The 22,077-nt window shown below is 37.6% G+C and overlaps 1 long non-coding RNA gene across 1 annotated transcript; it reads right to left on the reverse strand.

Moving 5' to 3' along the window:
• Positions 1-486: 486 nt before the first annotated feature.
• Positions 487-18,049, reverse strand: LOC116555381. The gene is made up of 3 exons (XR_004270513.1): positions 17,909-18,049; positions 15,375-15,378; positions 487-498 (listed from the first exon to the last, which is right to left on the reverse strand). It is a non-coding gene; the product is annotated as an uncharacterized LOC116555381 (long non-coding RNA).
• Between the last annotated feature and the right edge of the window lie 4,028 nt (positions 18,050-22,077).

The following is a 22,077-nucleotide window of genomic DNA, read 5'->3' on the forward strand; positions in this document are numbered from 1 at the left end:
TAAAACTGTTAATCATGCATTTTTTGTCTTTGGTTATTGTTATGTGATGTATTACCTTTATTGATTTGCATATGTTGAAATAGCCTTACATCCCAGGGATGATGCCAACTTGATTGTGGCAGATAAGTTTTTTGATGGGCTGCCGGATTCAGTTTGCCAGTATTTTGTTGAGGATTTTTGCTTCAATGTTCGTCCGGGACATTGGCCTGAAGTTTTCTTTTTATGTTGTGTTTCTTCCCTGTTTTGGTATCAGGATGATGCTGGCTTTATAAAATGAGTTAGGAAGGAGTCCCTCCTTTTCAATTGTTTAGAATAGTTTCAGAAGGAATGGTACCACCTCCTTTTTGTATTCCTGGAAGAATTCAGATGTGAATCTGTCTGGCCCTGGGCTTTGTTTTTGTTTGTTTGTTTGTTTTTGGTTGGTAGGCTATTAATTACTACCTCAATATCAGAGCTTGTTAATGGTCTATTCAGGGATTCACTTTTTCCTGGGTTAGTCTTCATAGAGTGTATGCATCCAGGAATTTATCCATTTCTTCTAGATTTTCTAGTTTATTTGTATAGAGATGTTTATGATATTCTTTGATGGTAGTTTGTATTCCTGTGGGTTCAGTGGTAATAACTCTTTTATTATTTTTTTATTATGTCAATTTGATACTTCTTTCTCTTCTTTATTAGCTTAGCTAATGCTCTATCCATTTTGATAATTTTTTCAAAAAAAAAAAAAAAAAAACAGCTCCTGGATTCGTTTATTTTTTTGGAGGGTTTTTCTTTTCTCTATTGCCTTCATTTCTTCTCTGAACTTAGTTAATTCTTGCTTTCTGTTAGTTTTTGGATTAGTTGCTCTCTAGTTCTTTTAATTGTGACATTAGGAAGTAGATCTGAGATCTTTCTAGTTTTCTGATATGGACATTTAGTGCTACAAATTTCCCTATTAATACTGGTTTAGCTGTGTCCCAGAGATTCTGGTAAGTTGTCTTTTTGTTCTTACTGGTTTCAAAAAGCTTGTTGATTTCTGCCTTAACTTCATTATTTAGCCAGGAGTCATTCAAAAGCAGGTTGTTCAATTTCCATGAAATTATGTGGTTTTGAGTGAGTTTCTTAATCTTGAGTTCTAATTTGATTGCACTGTCATTTAAGAGACTGCTTGTTATGATTTCAGTTTTCTGCATTTGCTCAAGAGTGTTTTACTTCCACTTATGTGGTTGATTTTAGAGTAAGTGCCACATGGCACTGAGAAGAATGTATCTTCTGTTGCTTTGAGGTAGAGAGTTCTGTAGACAACTATTAGGTCCACTTGATCTGGAGCTGAGTTCAAGTCCTGAATATCTTTGTTAATTTTGTGTCTCATTGATCTGTCTAATACTGACTATGGGGTGTTAAAGTCTCCCACTACTATTGTGTAGGAGTCTAAGTCTCTTTGTAGGTTTCTAAGATGTTGTTTATGAATCTGGGTGCTCCTTTATTGGGCACATATATATTCAGAATAGTTAGTTCTCTTGTTGAATTGTTCCCTTTCCATTATGTAATACCCTTCTTTGTGTTTTTTGATCTTTGTTGGTTTAAAGTCTGTTTTGTCAGAAGGTAGCATTCCAACTCCTGCTTCTTTTTTTTTCCTTTCCATTTGCTTAGTAAATTATCCTCCATCCCTTTATTTTGAGCCTGTGTGTATCTTTGCACATGAGTTGGGTCTCCTAAATACAGCCCACTGATGGGTCTTGACTCCTTATCCAATTTGCAAGACTGTCTTTTAATTGGGGAATTAACCCATTTACATTTAAGGTTAGTATTATGTGCAAATTTAATCCTGTCATCATGATGCTATTTTTTATTTTGCACACTAGTCGATGCAGTTTCCTCATAGTGTCATTGGTCTTTACATTTTGGTATGTTTTTGCAGTGTCTGGTACCAGTTTTTCCTTTCCATATTTAGTGCTTCTTTTAGGAGCTCTTGCAGGGCAGGCCCAGTGGTAACAAAATACCTCAGCATTTGCTTGTCTGTAGAGGACTTTGTTTTTCATTTACCTATGAAGCTTAGTTTTGCTGGATATGAAATTCTGAGATGAAAATTCTTTCCTTTAAGAATGTTTAATATTGGCCCCCAATCTCTTCTGGCTTGTAGAGTTTCTGCTTAGAAGTCCACTGTTAGTCTCTTGGATTCCCCTTTGTAGGTGACCTGGCCTTTCTATATGACTGCCCTTAACAGTTTTTCCTTCATTTCAACCTTGGAGAATGTGTTGGTTATGTGTCTTGGGGTTGATCTTCTCATGGCATATCTTAACGGTCTTCTCTGTATTTCCTCAATTTGCATGCTGACGTGTTACTAGGTAGGGGAAGTTCTGGATAATATCCTCAAGTGTGTTTTCCAGCTTGTTTTGATTCTCCCCATCTTATTCTGGTGCTCCAATCAATCATAGGTTCAGTCTTTTTATGAAGTCCCATATTTCTTGGAGGCTTTTCTTTTTATTTTTTTTTCTCTATTCTTCTCTGCATGTCTTATTTCAGTAAAGTGGTCTTCAAACTATGATACTTTTTATTCCACTTGGTCGAATTGGGTGTTAATACTAGCATATGCTTCACGAAGTTCTTGTGCTGTGTTTTTCAGCTCCATCAAGTAATTTATGTGCCTCTCTAAACTGGTTATTCTAGTTAGCAATCACTGTTATGTTTTAACAAAATTCTTAGCTTCTCTGCATTGGTTTAGAACTTGCTACTTTAGCTCGGTGTAGATTTTAATTACTAATCTTCTGCAGCCCACTTTTGTCAACTTGTCTATCTGACACTCCGTCCAGTTGTGTGCCCTTGATGGAGAGATGCTGCAATCTTTTGGAGGAGAAGAAGCACTCTCACCTTTTGGGTTTTCAGAATTTTTTGTTGATTTTTTTTCATCTTCGTGAGTTTGTCTAGTTTTGGTCTTTGAGGCTGCTGACACTAGATGGGATTTTTGTGGGGGTATTTGTTGTTGTTGATGATGTTGATGTTGTTGCTTTCTGCTTGTTCATTTTTCTTTCAATAGTCAGATTCCTCTTTTGTAAGGCTACTGCAGTTTTCTGGGGGTTCAGTTCAGGCACTATTCATCTGATTTGCTCTGGTGCCTGGAGATGTCACTCAAGAGGCTAGAGAACAGCAAAGATGGGTGCCAGCTCCTTCTTCTGGGTCCCCTGTCCTCGAGAGGCACCAACCTGATACCAGTAGGATTGCTCCTGCACAGGGCGTCTGAAAACCCCTATTGGAGGGTCTCACTCATTTGGGTGGCATGGGGAGCAGGACCCATTTAATGAGGCACTTTATCCGCTGGTGGAGAGATGTGCTTTGCTGGAGGGGAACGCAGTCGTCTGGGCCGTCTGGATCACTCAGAACTGCCAAGAGGAGAGGCTAAGTCTGCTGGCCCACAGAGACTGCAGCTACCCCTCCTGCTAGGGACTCAGGCCCAGGGAGATCAGAATTCTATCACTGGAGTTACTGGAGATCCTGCAGGGAAGCCTCATCCTATGAGGAAGGATGGGTCAGGTTTAGGCCTGAAAAGACACTCTGACCACAGTCTGGCACAGCCCATGTGTTTCAGGATGAAGTCCAGACTCCTTGGTTCCAGCAAGGGGAAAGCACAGCCTGGAACTATAGAAATCAGTGCCACTCTTCCCCCACCCCAGGAGCTTAGCGTGTTAGGCAGTTGCCAGTGGCAGTGATGGCTGTTGCTCCTCTCCCAAGGAGCTCAAATGGCTTAGACAGACAGAGGTGCTGGCCGCCCCTCCTCACTGGGAGTTCGGTAGGCTAAGCAGATTCGGGCTGAGGGGCTATAAGAATGTGCATGTTCCAGGGATGGGACGCTAGGCCCTGGTGGCGTGGGTTCGCGAGTAGGATCTTCAGATTAGTGGGCTACATACCTCCATGGAAAAAGCACAGTGTTGCCAGCTGGGTAGTGTGCTCACTCACTGCCTCCCTGGCTGGAGGGAGGGGTTTCCCCTTCCCTTTGTGGCTCTCAGGTAGGCCGCAGCACCACACTGTTCTTCCTTCTCTCTGGGAGTCATACCAGGCTTACAGTCAATTTTGGTGAGAGAACCTGGATACCTTGGTTGCTGGTGAAGGATTCACATGCTTATTATGTTTTTGTTTGTTTGTTTGTTTGTTTTTTCCAGTGGGAGCCTCGGAATGTAGCTGCTTCTAGTCGGCCACCTTGATCCCACCACCGAGTTATCTCCTTTTTATGGAGACCGAAGGTAGGATCCAGCTGGGGAAAAGATGGTTCATGTCTACGTTGCTAGCTCAAGACAAAGCCCACCTCAGAACTTGTGCCCAAATTAGTACTCCTGTTTCACATACTCCACAAGAATGAATGATTATGGTTGATTGTGGTGCCATCCTCATTATCTGAATGTAATCAGATTGATGTTTCAAAATACTTTCTTTAACTCTGTTAAGGGGTAAACTGGTTTCTGGATGGTTAAATGTGTAGTGATAGAGAATCATGCCCATTTCATCTATTGAACAAATATTTGAGTACTGTCTTAGAGCAGGCATTACTCTAAGTGCTTGGGATACATCATTGAAAAAAACACAATAATTCCTGCCCTTGTGTTGCTTGCATTCTAAACAGCACATATAGACATAAATTCAAAATAAGAAAGCTATACATTAGGACATGATAAGTACTGCATGGAAAAATAGAAAGAAAATACAGGCTTTTGTCATGATGTAAGTAAGGGTAGAGATTGTCAGCTATTTTTAATAGGCTTTCAAAATATTACCTCATGAAGAAGGTAATATCTTAATTTGGGGCAGTACTTGAAGGAAGTAAAATGATTGAAAAATGCTGAGGATATCTAGTGGACAGGAATAATCCATGCAATGTTTCTGAGGAGCAGTCAAACTGTGAATGGCTTGGGCAAAGTGAGTGTGAGATTACGGCTAGAAGATGAGACCAGATGGTAACAAAGGGCCAAATTATGTAAGGCCTGGTAGAATTTGGCGTTTATTGTGAGTGAAATGAGAAGCTGTTGCAAGATTTTGTCTGAACAAGGAAACAACACGATTTTATTTAAACATTTAAAAAATCTGGATTTCTATTTTGAGAAAGGATTCAGGGATAGGATGGGACAAGAATGAAAGCAGAGGGGACTGGATGTTGGCTAGTTGCATACATCCGTGCAGCTCAACCTGGTGCTTGGAACTATGGTGGTGGTAGTGAGAGTGGGGTAAACTATTTGGTTCTAGCTACTTTTTGAAGTGAGAGTCACCAAGTTTTCCTACTGGGTAGTCTGTGGGACATGAAAGAAGAAAGGTGAGTCGAGAAGGAGTCCAGCTTTTTTGGAACTTCCAACAGCCTAGTTGAGAAACACTGCAGGTAAAGCAACTTTGAAGAGGAAAATCAGAAGTTGTCTTTTGGGCATATTATAATTAAAAAAAAATGTTAAATAAAATGGATGGAAAACTCAACCCATTTGTCATTTATTTCAACATAAAAAGATGGAATACATTGATTGTTCTCATTTTGGCTTTCCTAACTATTCCCTCAAGCAACACAGGAAGTGAACTTAATAGAATCAGTGATATTTATTGCTTTTATAACATAAATCTTCACAAGTTCTAGTTGAAATGAATAGTGTGGTCCCTTGCAATTACTTTTTTCTTCCAACTTGTTCAAATATTTGAGAGGAAAATGGCCTTATCAGGTCATCATGGAGCCTTTGCTATTGCTGAGCTAATAATACATTTTTTTTTGAAAACTCCATTTAAATGGTGCAGATGAAAATCTATGCCTCCTTTATATGTCACTCCCAAACACATTGGAAGATGAACCACAGGGGAAGCCCATATGTTAGAAAGGCATGCTTCATTTAGCTATTGCAACACGCTGGCTGAAGGGTGCTATAGATGGAGTTGCTTAGAAAAGATTACATCTCTTGGCTTCTGGCAAAGGAAAATAGCATTAAAAAAAAGGCTGTACTGAGGGCTAAGAGATTTATTGAAATTCTACAGGAGCCTTACAGAAATGGTGAGCTTCTGACTTGTTATCAGGTACCCACGTTTGGGCATCTTGACACTCTATAATTGAAATTCATTGCTTGACCTTTAGTCTATAAAAATGGTATGCTGTCATTAGCACTGACTGCTTGCTGTATTCTCCTGTCACTCCTTAGGCCAGCTTAAACCATCTCAGAAGAAATAGCCTATTTCATGTCAGACCTCAGAGTTTGCCACTATTAAAGTGGAAAGCTAAAGGAATGTTTAGCAACGTGGTAAAGACTAATGCAGCAGAATTGCTAGAGAAGTAGAACTCTTCCTTTTTTAAATTCCCTTTAAAAATTAATGCTCTCTGGTATGGTACCATCTCTATTTCACTGCTCCTGTCAGAGTGAAAGCCATTACTTTTTTAATTGCATTTTAATTTAACCTTTGAATGCCACACTGTCTATCTCACATTTGACAAAGTATTCGAATGTTAGTTCAACAAGAAGACAAGTTAATGTAAAAATTACATGGTAATAGTTCACACACATGATGTGAAGAATTGAGGCAATTATGTGGATATTTTAGCCAAAAAAAGCCATGCTGTTATAGTTTTTTGAAAATTTTAGGTAAAAGAGAAATAGATAAGTTTGGGTGATTTAACCCACACTTTATTCTGAGAATGACTTTATTTATCAATTGATGTCATCAGTTTCAATCAGATGCTCAGAGAGATGTTAGATGTTCTGGGTATCCATGTTATAAGAGTAGTCACCACATTAACTACAGAAATGGAATGACCTGGTTGTTGACAACTACAACTGTTGAACTGTCTCAAATCACCTAAACACATAGAGCTAAAGAGGATTCATCTTGGTGACTTAAGAAACTAAGCTGTAAAACACTGAAAATTATTCTACTTCTCTCCTACTCTCTGGTCTCAATTTTCCTTTAGGCAAAAACAGACTTTAAAAACATTATTGTGGAAAAATCAAAGCACAGTGTTTAGAGTGATGGAAATATTTCTCTCAAGTCAATACCGTATTCTGCTCTAGGTCATTCATAAACTTAACACATGCATAACATCTGACAATTCTCTTTCCTCCTTCTTCACCACATTTAAAAGAGATTTTTATCACTTATTTTCTTAAACAAGTCAAATGGCATTGCATTAGTACTGGAATACCAATATCTATGACTTGGCTTATTTTAAAACATTTTATTTATTTTTTCATTTTAATTTGTTTTTATATCAATAACTTGGGGTGTACAGGTGGATTTTGGTTACATTGATAAATTGTATTGTGGCTAAAGTCTGAGATTTGAGTGTTCCTGTCGCCTGAATGGTATACATTGTACCTAATAGGTAGTTTTAGGCCTCACCCTTCCATCACCCTGCCCCCTTCTAAGTCTTCAATGTCCATTATACCACTCTGTATGCCTTTGAATAACCATTGCTTAGCTCCCACTTACAGGTGAGGCCCTACAATATTTAGTTTACCATTCCTGAGTTTCTTCACTTAGAATAATGACTCAGTCCCATCCAAATTGCTACAGAAGAAATCATTTCATTCATTTTATGGTTGAGTAGTTTAGCATGGTCTATATATACTACATTTTCTTTATCCACTCATCAGTTGGTAGACACTTAAGTTGATTTCATAGCTTTGCAATTGTGAATTGTGCTACAATTAAAATATGTGTGCAGGTATCTTTTTGATATAATGACTTATTTTCTTCTGGGTAAATACTTATTAGTGGGATTTCTGGATTGAATGATATATCTACTGTTAGTTATTTAAGAAACCTCCTACTGTTTTCCATAGGGGTTATATTAATTTACATTCCCACAAGTAGTGTATAAATGTTCCCTTCTCACCACATTCATGTCAACATCTATTGTTTTTTGATTTTTTAATAATGTCCATTCTGATTGAAGTAAAGTGGTATCTCATTGTGTTTTTAATTTGCATTTCATTGATTAGTGATGTTGAGCATTTTTTTCATGTTTGTTGGCCACTTATGAATTTTCTTTTGATAATTGTTTATTCGTGTCATTTGTCCTTTTTTAATAGGATTATTTTTTATTTCTTATTAATTTATTTGTGCTCCTTGTAGATTCTGGATATTAGTTGCTTGTCAGACCCACAGTTTGCAAATATTTTTCTCATTCTGTGGATTGTCATTTTACTCTGTAGATTATTTATCTTGCTGTGCAGCAGATTTTGAGTATAATTAAGACCCATTCATTTATTTTTGTTTTTGTTCCATTTGATTTCAAGGTCTTAGCTATAAATTATTTGCTTAGTCCAATGTCCAGAAAAGCTTTTTTCCTCTTCTAAAATTTTTATGGTTTCAGGACTTACATTTAAGTCTTTTTCTTGAGTTAAATTTTGTATATGATGAGAAATAGGGATTCAGCTTCATTCTTCATTCAGCTCTCCATTTTTTTCAGCACCATTTATTGAAAAGGGTATCTTTTCCTCAGTTTAGGTTTTTGTGTGCTTTGTCAAAGATCAGGTATTTGTAGGTACTCGGCTTCATTTCTGGGTTCTCTATTCCGTACCATTGGTCTGTATATCTCATTTCATAAAAGCACCATGCTTCTTGGGTTACTGCAGCCTTGTAGTATAATTTGAAGTCAGATAAGGTGATGCCTCCATATTTGTTCTTTTTGATTAGGAAGTCTTTGACTATCAGGGCTCTTTTTTGGGTTCCGTATGAATTTTACGATTTTTTTTTTCTAATTTTATTTAAAAATTACGTTGAAATTTTAATAGCAATAGCCTTGATTGCTTTGGTCAGTATGGTCATTTTCATGACATTGGTTATTGCAATCCATGAGCATGGGATGTATTTCCATTTGTTTGTGTCATCTGTGTTTTCTTTCTTCAGTGTTTTGTATTTCTCCTTGTAGAGATCTTTTGCCTTCTTGATTAGGAATACTCTTAGGAATTAATTTTTTTGTAGTTACATAAAAGAAATTAAGTTCTTGATTTGATTCGCAGATTGGTCATTGTTGGTGTGTATCAGTGCCACTGACCTGTGCATATTTATTTTTTAAACTGAGGCTTCCCTGAATTCATTTATCAAATTTAGTCGACTTTTGGAGTACTCTGTAAGGTGTTCTGGGTATACAATCATATCATTGGCAAATGGACATACTCTGACTTTCTGCTTTCCAATTTGGATGCCTGTTTTGTTGTTGTTGTTGTTGTTTTTTCTTTTGCTGATGGTTCTAGCTAGGACTGCCAGTATTATGTTGAACAGAAGTGGTGAAAGTGGTCATCCTCTTCTTTTTTCAGTTCTTAGGGGAAATGCTTTCATATTTTCCCCATTCAGTATGACGTTGCCTGTTGGTTTGTCACATGTGGCTTTTATTATTCTGAGGTATGTTTTTTCTATGCCTAGTTTGTTGAAAGTTGTTATCATGAAGAGATGCTTAATTTTATTGAATGTTTTTCTGTATCTATTGAGATGATCCTATGTTTCTTGCTTTAAATACTGTTTATGTGATGAATCACATTTATTGGCTGGTGTGTTGAGTCATCCCTGCATTTCTTAGATGAAACTCACTTGATCATGGTGACATTTTTTAATATGCTGTTGGATTCTTTTTGCTAGTATTTTGTTTAAAATATTTGCATCTATGTTCATTGGGAATATTGGTCTATAGTTTTCTTTCTTAGTTATATATTTTCCTGGATTTGGTACCAGAGTGATACTGGCTTTGTAAAATGAGTTGGGGAGGATTCCTCTTCTTCTTGATCTTTTAGAATAGTTTCAGTAGGATTGGTACTAATTATTCATTGAATGGTAGAATTTGTAAATCAATCTGGTCTTAGGATTTTTTATTTTTTATTTTCGGTGGATTTTATATTATTGATTCACTAACACTGCTGGTTATTAGCCTTTTCAGGATTTCTATTTCTTTCTTATTCAAGGAAGGGAAGTTGTAGGTTTCCAGGAATTTTTTGATTTCCTCTAGATTTCCTAGGTTGTGTACACAGGCATGCTCATAGTAGTCTCAAATGATCTTTTATATTTCTCTGATATGAGTTGTAATGTCTCAATTTTCGTTTTCAATTGGACTTATGTGAATCTTCTTTTTTTTTGGTTAATATAGCTAGTGTTCTATCAATTTTATTTTTTTAATAAAAAAACAACTTTTCATTTAATTAATCTGTTTTTTCTTCTATAACATTCTTTATTTTGTAGGAAGAAAATACTGTGGTTTATTTAATCAGTCCCCTATATTTAGACATGTAAATTGTATTCAGTTTTTACTATTATTCACCAAGTATAACAAACACCTTAGAAACTAAATAGTTCTACAGATTCATATTTCTTTCTATTTAATTTTAATTTTTTAATTTTAATTTAAGTTTGGGGTACATGTACAGGTCTTGCAGGATTGTTAAATAGATATACACATGCCATGGTGGTTTGCTGCCTCCATCACCTCATCACCTACATTAGGTATTTCTCCTAAAGTTATTCCTTCCCAATCTCCCCATGTCCTGCTATCTCTCCCCTACAGACCCCAGGGTATGATGCTGCCTTCCCTGTGTCCATGTGTTCTTATTGTTCAACACCCACTTATGAGTGAGAACATGCAGTATTTAGTTTTATGTTCTTGTGTCAGTTTGCTGAGAATGATGGTTTCCATATTCATCCATGTCCCTGCAAAGGACATGAACTCATTGTTTTTTATGGATACATAATATTCCATGGTGTGTATGTGCCACATTTTCTTTATCCAGTCTATCATTGATGGGCATTTGGGTTAGTTCCAAGTCTTTGCTATTGTAAACACTGCCACAATGAACAAATGTGTGCATGTGTCTTTATAATAGAATGATTTATAATCCTTTGGGTATATATCCAGTAAAGGGGTTGCTGGGTCAAATGGTATTTCTACTTCTAGATCCTTGAGGAATCGCCACACTGTCTTCCACAATGGTTGAACTAATTTACACTCCCTCCAACAGTGTAAAAGCATTCCCATTTCTCCACATGCTCTCCAGCATCTGTTGTCTCCAGTTTTTTATGATCATCATTCTAACTGGCATCATTAATCTTTTATATTGTTTCCATTTTGATTAGTACTGCTCTTATCTTTGTTATTTCTTTCTTTCTGTTAACTTTGGATTTGGTTTGTTCTTGTTTCTCTAGCTCCTTAAGGTATGTTATTAGGTTGCCAATTTGTGATCTTTCTGACTTCTTAATGTTGGAGTTTAGTGCTATAAACTTTCCTCCTAGCACTAGTTCTGCTGCATCACAGAAGTTTTGATAATTTATTTCAGTGTCATCAGTAATTTTGAATTTTTAAAAAAAAAATTTTTCTTGATTTCATTGTTAAGCCCCAAATCATTCATCAGCAGACTGTTTAGTTTCCATGTTTGTGTATGAGTTTGAGTGTTCTTTTTGGAATTGATTTCTATGTTTATTCTACTGTGGTAAAAAAAGACACTTGATATAATTTGGATGTTTAAATATTTATTGAAACTTTTCTTGTGGCTTATCATATGGTTTGTCATGGAAGATGTTCCATGTGCTGATGAAGAGAATGCATATTGTGCAGTTTTTAGATAGAATGTTCTGTAAATATCTGTTAGGTCCCTTTGTTATAGAATTCAATTTAAGTACAGTGTTTCTTTGTTGACTTTCTGCCTCAGTCTTCTGTCTCATGCTGAAAGTGGAGTGTTAAAGCACCATATTATTACTGTGTTATTTATTATTTTATTGCTGTTTATTTTGTTGTGTAAGAGAAAACAAATCAGTACAACCATTTATCTAGTAGCAATTATTTTATTACTCTGGGAGCTGCACAGTTAGAAGTGCATACATATTTAGAATTGTTATGTTTTGTTGAATCTTTTATTATTATGTAATAACCTTTTGTCTGCGTTTTGTCTTTTTGTCTATTATTGTTTTAAACTGTTTTATCTGACATAAGAATAGCTATTTCTGCACACTTGTGGTTTCCATTTGTGTAGAACGTCTGCTTCCAATACTTTGCCTTAAACTTATAAGAATCTTTACATGTTAGGTGGGTCTCTTGAAGACAGTAGGTATACAGTTTATGGGTTTTTTTTTAATCCACTCTGCCAATTTGATTCTTTTAATAGGGCATTGAAACTATTTACATTGAAACTAATGAGATATGAGGTACTGTTCTAGGCATAGTATTGATTGTTGCCTAGTTGTTTTTTCTTTTTCTTCATTGTGTTACTCTTTTATAATGCATGTGAGTTCTATGCTTTGAAGAGTTTCTATACTGGTGTGTAATGACCTTATGTTTCAACATTAGGATTTCTTTTAACATTTCTTGTAGGGCTATTCTAGTGTTGACAAATTCTCTCAGCTTTTGCTTATCTAGGAAATACTTTATTTTTCCTCATTTATGAAACTTAGTTTTGCTAAATTCAGACTCCTTTACTGTTAGTCATTCTGTTTAAGAAGACTAAATATAGAACCCCAAACTCTTCTGGCTTGTAAGGTACCTGCTGAGAAGTCTGCTGTTAGTCTGATAAGTTTTCCTTTATGGGTTACCTGATATTTTTGTCTCATTGCTATTAAAATTCTTTATTTCATGTTGACTTTAGATAGCTTGATGACCATATGCCTTGGTGATATTCTTTTTATAATTAATCTCCTAGGAGCTCTTTAAGATTCTTGTTTTTAGATGTCTAAATCTCTAGCATGGCCAGGGAAGTTCTCCTTAATTATTCCTGCAGATTTTGCAAACTTTTCAGTTTTTCTTCTCCCACAGGCACACCTGTGATTCTTAGATTTGGATATTTTGCATAATCCCATATTTCTTGGAGACTTAAATAATTTTTTAATTCATTTTTTCTTTATTTTTGTCTGATTAGGTATTAGACTTATCTGCAAACTCTAAAATTCATTTTCTACTTGGACTAGTTTAATGCTAAAACTTTCCACTGCATTTTGTAGTTTACTAAATGTGTCTTTTGCTTCCAGAAATTCTGATTGATTTTTCTTTGAAATATCTATGTCTTTAGAAACATTTTCTTTTACATTATGAATTGTTTTGTTAACTTCTTTATGCTGGTTTTCTGCTTTCTCTTGTATCTCATTGAATAACCTAATAATTATCCTTTTCATTTGGTTATCTGGTATTTCAAAGATTTCATTTGGGTTTGCATCCATTGCTGGAGAGTTAATGTAATTTTTTTTAGTGGGCATTATATAATTTTATTTTTCATATTGCCAGAATTATTTTTATGGTTCCTTCACATTTGTTAGATTATTTTTAATATTGACTTTATTTTTTATTACACCGGATTTTAAAAAATTACATTTCCTTTTGATGATATGACTTTAATTTTTATAATTTATCACCTAGATTTTACTCTGAGTACATTCAGTGACAAATACTCTATGTGAGTTCCTTGATTATAGAGAATATTTGTGCAGTTGCTTTCTCAGATACTGGTTGTAGTAGCAATGTTCTGGGTGTGCGAGTAGGTTCACTGTCTCCTGTGGGGCCAGAACAGCAGAGGTCTCATGAAGCTTATTATTGTTCCCCATTAGTTTGGACTTTTAAAATTTCTTTTTCCCAATATTTTATTCATTGAATTGAACAGTTTAGGATTCAAGCCAGTAGGAGGTGTCCATAGGTAAAAATAGACTGTGGCTATAGCAGGGTAAATACAATATCCCAATGGTGGAAAGAGGTCCCAGCTTTGACAGAGGAAGCTGGCAAAGCTCTCAGTGAAGTGCACTGGGGTCTTTACAGGGAGGAGGGAGGGGAGGTGTCTCAGCTCTTCTTCCAGACCAAGAGGAAAGAGATCTACCTCCCTGTCCACTCCTGACCCACTGTTGTAGCTATTAAGATAAAATAGGCAACTATTTTTGTCTTCAGGTATACTGATGTTCCATTTTGAGATGGACTGTGGCTCTACCACTCAGTCAAGCCTGAACCTGGAGGGCACTGCTCCTGCAGGAATGCAATCACCCTGAAGATTTCCAGAAAGGTTGTCTACAGATGCACTCATGCCAGGCTTCAGGGGAAGAAGCCCAAGCTGTATCTGTAGTGATGGGTGATGGAAAAAAAAATCCCCCCTTTTCAAGACCCTTCACAACCACAAGGCCTGCCTGACTCTTGGGATAGAACTACAGTATTTCTCCACTGAATCCACCACTGCACCTGTGCTTCTGCTGAAAGAAACTTCCCCAAAGCAGAGTGTTCTGGGGTTCAAGGCCTTAAGTTGGTTTCTTTTGTCCCACAGAGTGCTCTCTTGATGTATTGCACTCCACCTTCCCCTGTGAGTAGCAGTCCCTGAGGGTCAGGCTACTGTGAATTCTGCCGCCCTTCTGTGTATAGCCACCCTGTGGGGCTGGCATACTTCAGGCTGGTGCTGGAGAATATCTGGAAGGAATCCAGTTATGTGAAGATACAAGGGTTGAAGGACCCTGAGCAGGACAAAGTTTCACAATGAGTATACATTCAGTATAGTGCCTGCTGCTACAGCTCAGTTCTGGAGGGAGAGACAAGAGCCTTGTATGAGCCAGGTAATGCCCTCAAGGAGGCCCCAAATTATAGCCTACTCCAGTATTTGTGCTTGTGCGTGCAGGAAACTCTCCTTGAGCTTGGAACCCAGCAGTCTGCCACAGGGGCTAGAGTGTCTGAGAGCACTCCCACCCACCCTTTCCACGGAATACTAGGCCTCTCAGAGTTTGATCTCTGCCAGCTTCTTGTTACTTTCTTTTGTGCTCATGTGAACACACTGTAACTTCTTCCAGTGAACTCTCCAATAGTCTCTAGCACTCTCCTGGCAACATGTCATTTGGGCTTTGATTATACACTATTAATTTTGGTTTTTCTTTCTAAGGAGAATTGGTCACCTTTGTCTCTTGCCAGCCAACTAGAGAAGCTCTCTAATGCCTCAGGCTATGAAAAGGTTTGCAGGATATGCTGTGGCTTCAGCTCCAGTCAGCTCCAGAAGAGTCAGTGTTGGTTGGAGCTGGACCAAGCTGACATGTCCTCTAGTCTCCCAGCAGTGAGTACCAGCACTAGCTTTTCTGGGGGTGACAGGGAAGTGGCGTAGACTCTGTAAGATTTTCTTGTTTTTACCTTAGTATACTGGCTTTCTCAAGTGTAGTAGTAACATACTGGGCACATAGACAAGTTCAAGAACCCATGGTTAGCCAGGGTGATGTAGGCAATTGTAACAGCTGAGATTGCACAGAAATATTCTTCATCCTAAGCTCTGTGTTATCGTGCCTGCAATGCTGTAATGGGCTGTGCTGATTGGCTTTCAGCCAGGAGGTGGTGCTTGCAAAAGGGTGCCAGCCGCAGTGGTAGCAGTGGGATTTGTGCTTGCCTTATGTTACTTGGGGGAGGTACTCTGGTGTCTCTGGTGTCTCAGGCAAGGGGTGGGGTTTTGGAGCTTTCAAACATACCTCTCTATTGTATTACATTTCTAGGACAGGTGGAGGGGCAAAGTTGGGTGGGAGCTGGCTCAGACAAGGTGTGTTCTGTCTCCCCGTGTGTGGGCACAAGCAGCGATTTCAGTGGGGAGCAGGGGGAAGATTTTTGGCTGCTGGGGTAACATTCCAAGGAGAGGCACAGCACAAAAGACTCTGCACTGGGAAAGAGAGAGTAGCAAGCCAGGGTGAGCCACACACAGCTTCTACGTATTTAATAAGGAAGATCTCGCATCTGAGGTATTCTGTTAGCAACAGCTAGCTGGGTTCCAGGCAGCCTGTGTTCAGAATGCAAAACTGCCCAAGGCCACAAGCCTTCTCCACTGAGACCAAAATTTGCCAGCTCTCAGGCCACACCTCCCCTGGCTTACCAGCAAAGCAGAGGCACCCAGCATTCTTTTTGCTCATCCCTTAGTTTTGGACAAGGGGTTAGTCACCACTCAAGATTATATCATAAATCTCAGTTGGAAGCTTCTCTCAGCTTGTGACCACCACCTGAGTTAGCCGCCAGACTTCCAGGAGTTCTCCTATTGATACAGAAGTGGGGAAGGAAAGTGTTGGGAAGGGAAGGGAGTGGTCCCTGGCCAGGGCTCCACCCCCATCCTGCACCCATGGACCAAGGTGAAGACAGGCACTCCTGCCTTGGTGCCCAAATGTTGCATTTCCCAAGACCACTCTGGCCTGCCACGTCCCCATCCTGTGCCTATGAAAACCTCAAGACTCTAGCAGGCAGACAAACCCGTGGCTGGACGTTGAAGGAGCATGCCGGTAGAGGAGCATACCGACAGATGCGGGCACACTGGCAGGCTGTTGACTGGTGGAATGACGTGGAGTTTGGCCTGGGCAGTTGGAGGAGAGCCCATGCCATTGAGCAGCCCTGCTCTAGGGGAAAACCTCTTCCTTTTGGCTTTCCCATCTGCTGAGAGCTACTTCCAGTGGATAAAACCTTGCACTCATTCTCCAAGCCCACGTGTGATCTGGTTCTTCAGGTACACCAAGACAAGAAGCCCGGGACACAGAAAGCTCTCTGTCCTTGTGATAAGGCAGAGGTCTAACTGAGCTGACTAATGCAAGCCACCTACGGACGGCTAAACTAAAAGAGCATCCTGTAACACACTGGGGCTTCAGCTTCACCCCTACACACTGCGGTAGGTTTGGAGCCCCACAACCTGCCCGTCTGTGTGCTCCACAAGAGGTTTGAGCAACTGGTCACTGAAGAAGCTAGCCACACCCCTATCGTGCACCCTTGAGAGGGTGCTAAGGGAACTTTTACCATTTCATTATTAGTTAGGATCAGGAATTGTTTCCCTCCCTGCTGGGGTCTGGGAGTGCCTGTAAAGCACGTCCTGATTCTACCTCTTTTCTTATAGCTCCCACAGCTGACTAAGTCAGCACCAGCGCAGTGCAGGGGCAAGGTGCTGCCCTGTGGCCTGGATTGCCCAGCTCCCTAGTGGGACTGTGCATCATGGAGACCGTTTCTCCCCCTTTCATGCTCTGGAGACACAGCTTTTTCTGCCTCTCTCGTGGTGTAGGCTGCTGCCCACCACTTCTTTCAAAGTGTCTGTGGTATCTTTCAGTTTTTCTGCTGAGTTACTGGGTTGCTTTTTGGTTAAAAGTTCACAACGCGAATCTCTACACACTATTTTGTCTTTCCAAGTAGAAAAGACAGGCTAACAATGCTTCCAATCCACCTCTTGCGGGGAAATAAAAGCCTTGGCTTCACTATTAATAATCACAGAATCGCTGTGATTATTAATACGGGTCCCCTTAGCTAGTCTCAGAGTCTTTACACTCTAAAATGAATAGTTTGTATTTAGTAATCTAACGGATGTTGTTTGCTGTCTTAGGCTCTGATTCGCAGGATTTCCAGGAATTGTGTTTTACCCTTGACTAGAATGCTTTCTCTCACGCTGCCCCCACTCCATTACTTAAGTAAACTTTAGTGGGAGGTCTACAGCTATGAAACACGCCCCAGTGGAGTTATATGGTGGTTCTCCCTGGCACCCCTTCTGAAATTGCCATCCTTGAGCCAATAACCTACTTTAAGATAAAGACCACCATGGATGAGGATGCTTTGTAGATAAAATGTGATAAAGTCATTGGATTTTGCTACTTAAGATGTGGGAGAATGTTGCCGTTTTGCTGATGTGGTGCTGAGAGAGGTGACTCCCAGGAAACACAGGTGTTCAAGAGACTGCTGCAATTTATTTCACTTCTAGAGAGGGACACTTTAGGTACAGTGAAATCATACTTTGTTCATCTCAGTGTCCCTAATGTCTAGAGTAACACCTATATTATAGTGAGCATCCCATGAATATGTAGAAAAAAGAAAAAAAAACAGAGATTAAAAAAAGAAAAAAAAGGAAGTGAAGGTAACAGAAAGGCTCAGAAAGAAGGGAAAAGAACTCAGCATAAGTCATCACATATTCTTTGTAGTAATACACACTTTCCTATACTAGAAGACCTTGACATTGCTAGACTTGACCAAAGAATATTCTTTCTTTACATTTCAGGTTAATAGAGAACTACATTTTTGGTTTTAGAGAGGCAGCAATAATTATATTTTGGCTTTTAGTCTAGATGCTTAACATAGTGAAGGCGACAGTTCAAGCATAATAAGTGAAGGTAATTAAAATTTAAGAACAATCATCACAATCTCTTGTAACCTACATATACTGTTTAATGCTTACATGGAATGAAATCAGTATTCTTCATTGGCATTTTACACATACACACACAAACAGAATTTATTTAAAAATCAAAGGCAAACATTCTAAATGTACTATGGTAGCAGGTTAAAAATGCAGTGAATCACTATATATTTAATGTAAAAATTGTCACACTAAACAGGATAAACTTCTGACTCCCCCTTTTTTTTTCTTGTGGAATAAGTGGTGAAATATCTAATTTTGGCATTTGACTGTTAGATTATGTAACCTAGCTAGTTCAGGATGGTCTTAGAATATTTTTCTGATAATTTGTTCCATTTCCTGACTTCTTACAAGCAAAATGATAGTGACACTTTATCCTGATTTTTTGCTTCTTTTAGGTTTATGTCTATTCTAATTAAATATGTATACATAAAGTTACCAAAAAAAAAAGAATATTCTTTTTTTGGCCTGTCTTATTATCAAAGATATCCATCAGCCCCTGTACAGACCATCTTTCTTCCATCAAAACTATGAGAAAAACCTGGATCTGTCTGATTTAGAGACCACGTGTGCTTCTCACATTGCCTACTTGAAACGGTGCTCTTCTAAGGGTGACTAATCTTCTGGGTGCTTTTTTGCCAAAATGCTACTCTGGTTCCCAGTTTCCTGTGTCGAGTTACAAACAATTTGTCGTTCCTGCAGTAACACTTTTCAGACCTGTCAGTTCTGCTAAAGAGCCATTTCATCAGTACGGTTTTCCACTCCCTAAGCAACATTTGGATTTCCTGCTTCCATGCAAGCAACTTGTCACATCTTAAGTTTTCTCACAAGTTTCAACTGAAAAACAATCCTAACTCTGCTTTGATTTAATTCTTCTTTTCATTGAAAATGTCTCTGTAGTCAGAGGATTAACATCCAAACTTCCTCTATTACATCTTTTCTCTGTTTTGACACAAAATTCTTCCAGTAGAATCACTTATGCTTTATTTAAACTTAGACAACAAATTTCTTTTTGAATTACATTTAAAAGGGGTAATGAAATCACTGCTCATGCTATTGACTATGTCCATGGTGTGATAAATAATTTCTTACCTTTTCTGCACTGTACCCCAATGCCAAAGAGATAAGAAAGAATCAGAAAGGGGAAAGGACACTAAATCCTAGAGAAGTGATTGGATTGATTTACGACATTTCCTCTACACACACACACACACACACACACACACACACACACACACACAACATCTTTTAGATAAATTAATCAGTTTATTTGAATTGTAAATTCCTTTTCCATGGAGATTATATTGTATATTCTACCTTTCCTATGAGATAGATTTAAAAAAACAACTAAAAATACTCTGAACTCTCTTCTTGAACTAAAATTTTATGTAAATGAGTTAGGAAACTGAATTTATGCGTTATAAATGATTAAAATTCATACTACAGTGGGTGTTTTCCCTTTCTTATAATTGCTAATTTTTTAAAGTAACCTATTTTCTAATTATCAAAATTCTTTAAGTTGAGATACACTTGAACCAACATTCCAAACTTGTTTGTAAGTGACAAACATATTAGTGGGATGTTGCCATTAACTCTTCTAAATGGATTTTGCAGCTGTCAAATTCTTCTCTAGAATATAAATAAATGTTCCTGAGGGTACTTTGCCATCCTACAAATACAACTTCTTGTAAGGAATAGAGTTGCATGAGATAATATACACACAGGATAATATATGACTGTACTTAAAAACACATGTATTATTCATGAATATATATATTCCCATAAGAGCAAGGTGATGGCCACTTGGAGGCTTCCAACAGAACAACTAGTACAGAAACTACTTTTGCCTTAAAATCATCTGCGTATTTAAATAATGATAAATATAAAAAATAATAAAGGAGAATATTCGCCAACGTTTGCAGAGAGGCAAAGGAAATGGTAGGATGCTTGAATGGAAAGCATCATTTATCTAGTGTTGAGGAGACCTGTGGCACTCTTAGCTACAGCATTATTCAATGTGAATCCATGTTCAACTCTCAGCCTTCAACTCCTCGTCCAGAAGATTGGTGGGAAATTGAACAGATCACAAAACTAACTTTAGAAAACCTTAAAATTAAATTTTAAAAAAATGATTAAAATGTCAACAGGACTCTCTACGTCCTGAGTGAAATTAGTAAGTTCAAATCACACGAATTATTTTTATAATCTTTGTTTTAAAGAAAAAAGCATATAAGCTTCCAAGTTGAAAAAAAAATTCCAAAGGACTAAATTCGTGATTAGCTCCTGAATTTATTAAATTGTGTTCAATTTCCAATATAAAATGAATGTGACCAAAAAGGACTAATATATTTAGTCTACCTATTAATTAAATTCAAGGACAATATACATAATATTCTAAATCAGAAAATTCTACAAAATTATCTCTTCAAATATCCAGAAGTTATCCAAGGGCCCGATACAATGGTGCAGTGCATTTAAAATCTTATAGCCTGTTATAAAGAGCAGTAACTACTCATTGGTAGAGTGTGTATGTGATTTGATCAATCAACTCAAAAGGAAACAAATATTTACTAAAACAGATTACCTGTCACCTACTTATTAGTCATTATTTCCTAGACTTATTTTCCCTTTTTTGATAAAAATGTTGAGGATTAGAGATATTAAATCATTTGTTCTAGGGCTCACAATCTGTGGGTAAATGCTTGAAATTGTATTCTAGGAGACTGCTCCACCTGGCATAAATTATCAGATTTGTTTTGATATTAAAATGCTCTACACCACCCTTTCTAAAAGTAAGAAAACACGACTTGAGTATCTTTACATTTTTATTATCATCTCAGCCATTGGTGATTTCAAGGAGGTAAGGCTTTTCCAGATATTTTTAATCTCCTAGGAGTGGGACTCTGATATAAGCAGTGCATTTGATTCCTCACCATCATAAACTTCAGACTCTGCAATTTTCTGTAGCTTTTATCTTCATCCAATTTTTCAAACAGATGCCAGTTGCATAAGCAGTATCTACAGCCATTGCTCAGCAAATTCTTTCTCAGTTTCACAGCATAAACTGCTTTCTATGTTTCTTACTTATGGTCAAGTTTGTAGGAACCATAATGTTGAATTTAGTCCAAAAAAATGCTTATCCACCCCCTTGTACTTCTGTGCTTGAAGAAAACTTGCAGCACTGATATATTGCCTGTGTGTTGGAGTTTCTTCTGGCAGGAAAAATACAGATAACTTTATTGGAAATATAAAGCTTCATTGAGCTCCTTCCCTCAGAGAGGCTAGCAATTGCCTTTCCCTGAGACAACTGGATGCACTCCACTTATAATCCTTCTTCAACAATGTTATAAAAGGAGATTTAACAAAGAGAAAGAATGTCAACAAGTATTAGACCTATTTATTTTTGTTGGAAGCTAATAAGCCTAATCCCTTGAGATATCTCATAAATCTTTAGCAGGCAGCATTAAACATCAGAAATATGTTTATGAGGAATAAACAAATAAATGGTGAGATTCTATTGTCTTCCATTGTTCCTATAAGCTACCAATCCTCTCCTGTAATTTCTGTAAATGCAATTTTGAATCTACTCTTGGAATTAACAGCTGAGTTCAATCTCATCATACTGCTATACCAGATCTTATTATGCTGGTAGCCAAGCTTAGTGTTTATCCTTATTCTCCTATTTCCTTAATTTTTTTTGCCCTTATTTTATTTCTGTCACCACCTTATGACCCCTTGACTATATTGACAAATTTCTTTCTTCCTACAGATTTATTCTTATGGGTAAACTTCCCAGAAAGAGTATGTGCGTGTGTGTGTGTGTGTGTGTGTGTGTGTGTGTGTGTGTGTGTGTTTCAGTGGTGTCAGGTGTAAAAATTATAAAAATTGTTTACTAGGGCTTGTGATAAACTAGAAAAGAATGACTTTATATAAAGGGAATACTTGGGATTTGATATCAGACAATCATAGCCTTGAGTTGGGTTTTAGAAAACATTTTCTATAAATGGCTAGATAGTAAATATTA

This window comes from Sapajus apella, unplaced genomic scaffold (genome assembly GCF_009761245.1).
Source record: "Sapajus apella isolate SASKATOON/1434 unplaced genomic scaffold, GSC_monkey_1.0 scaffold15, whole genome shotgun sequence".
Lineage (NCBI taxonomy): Eukaryota > Metazoa > Chordata > Mammalia > Primates > Cebidae > Sapajus > Sapajus apella.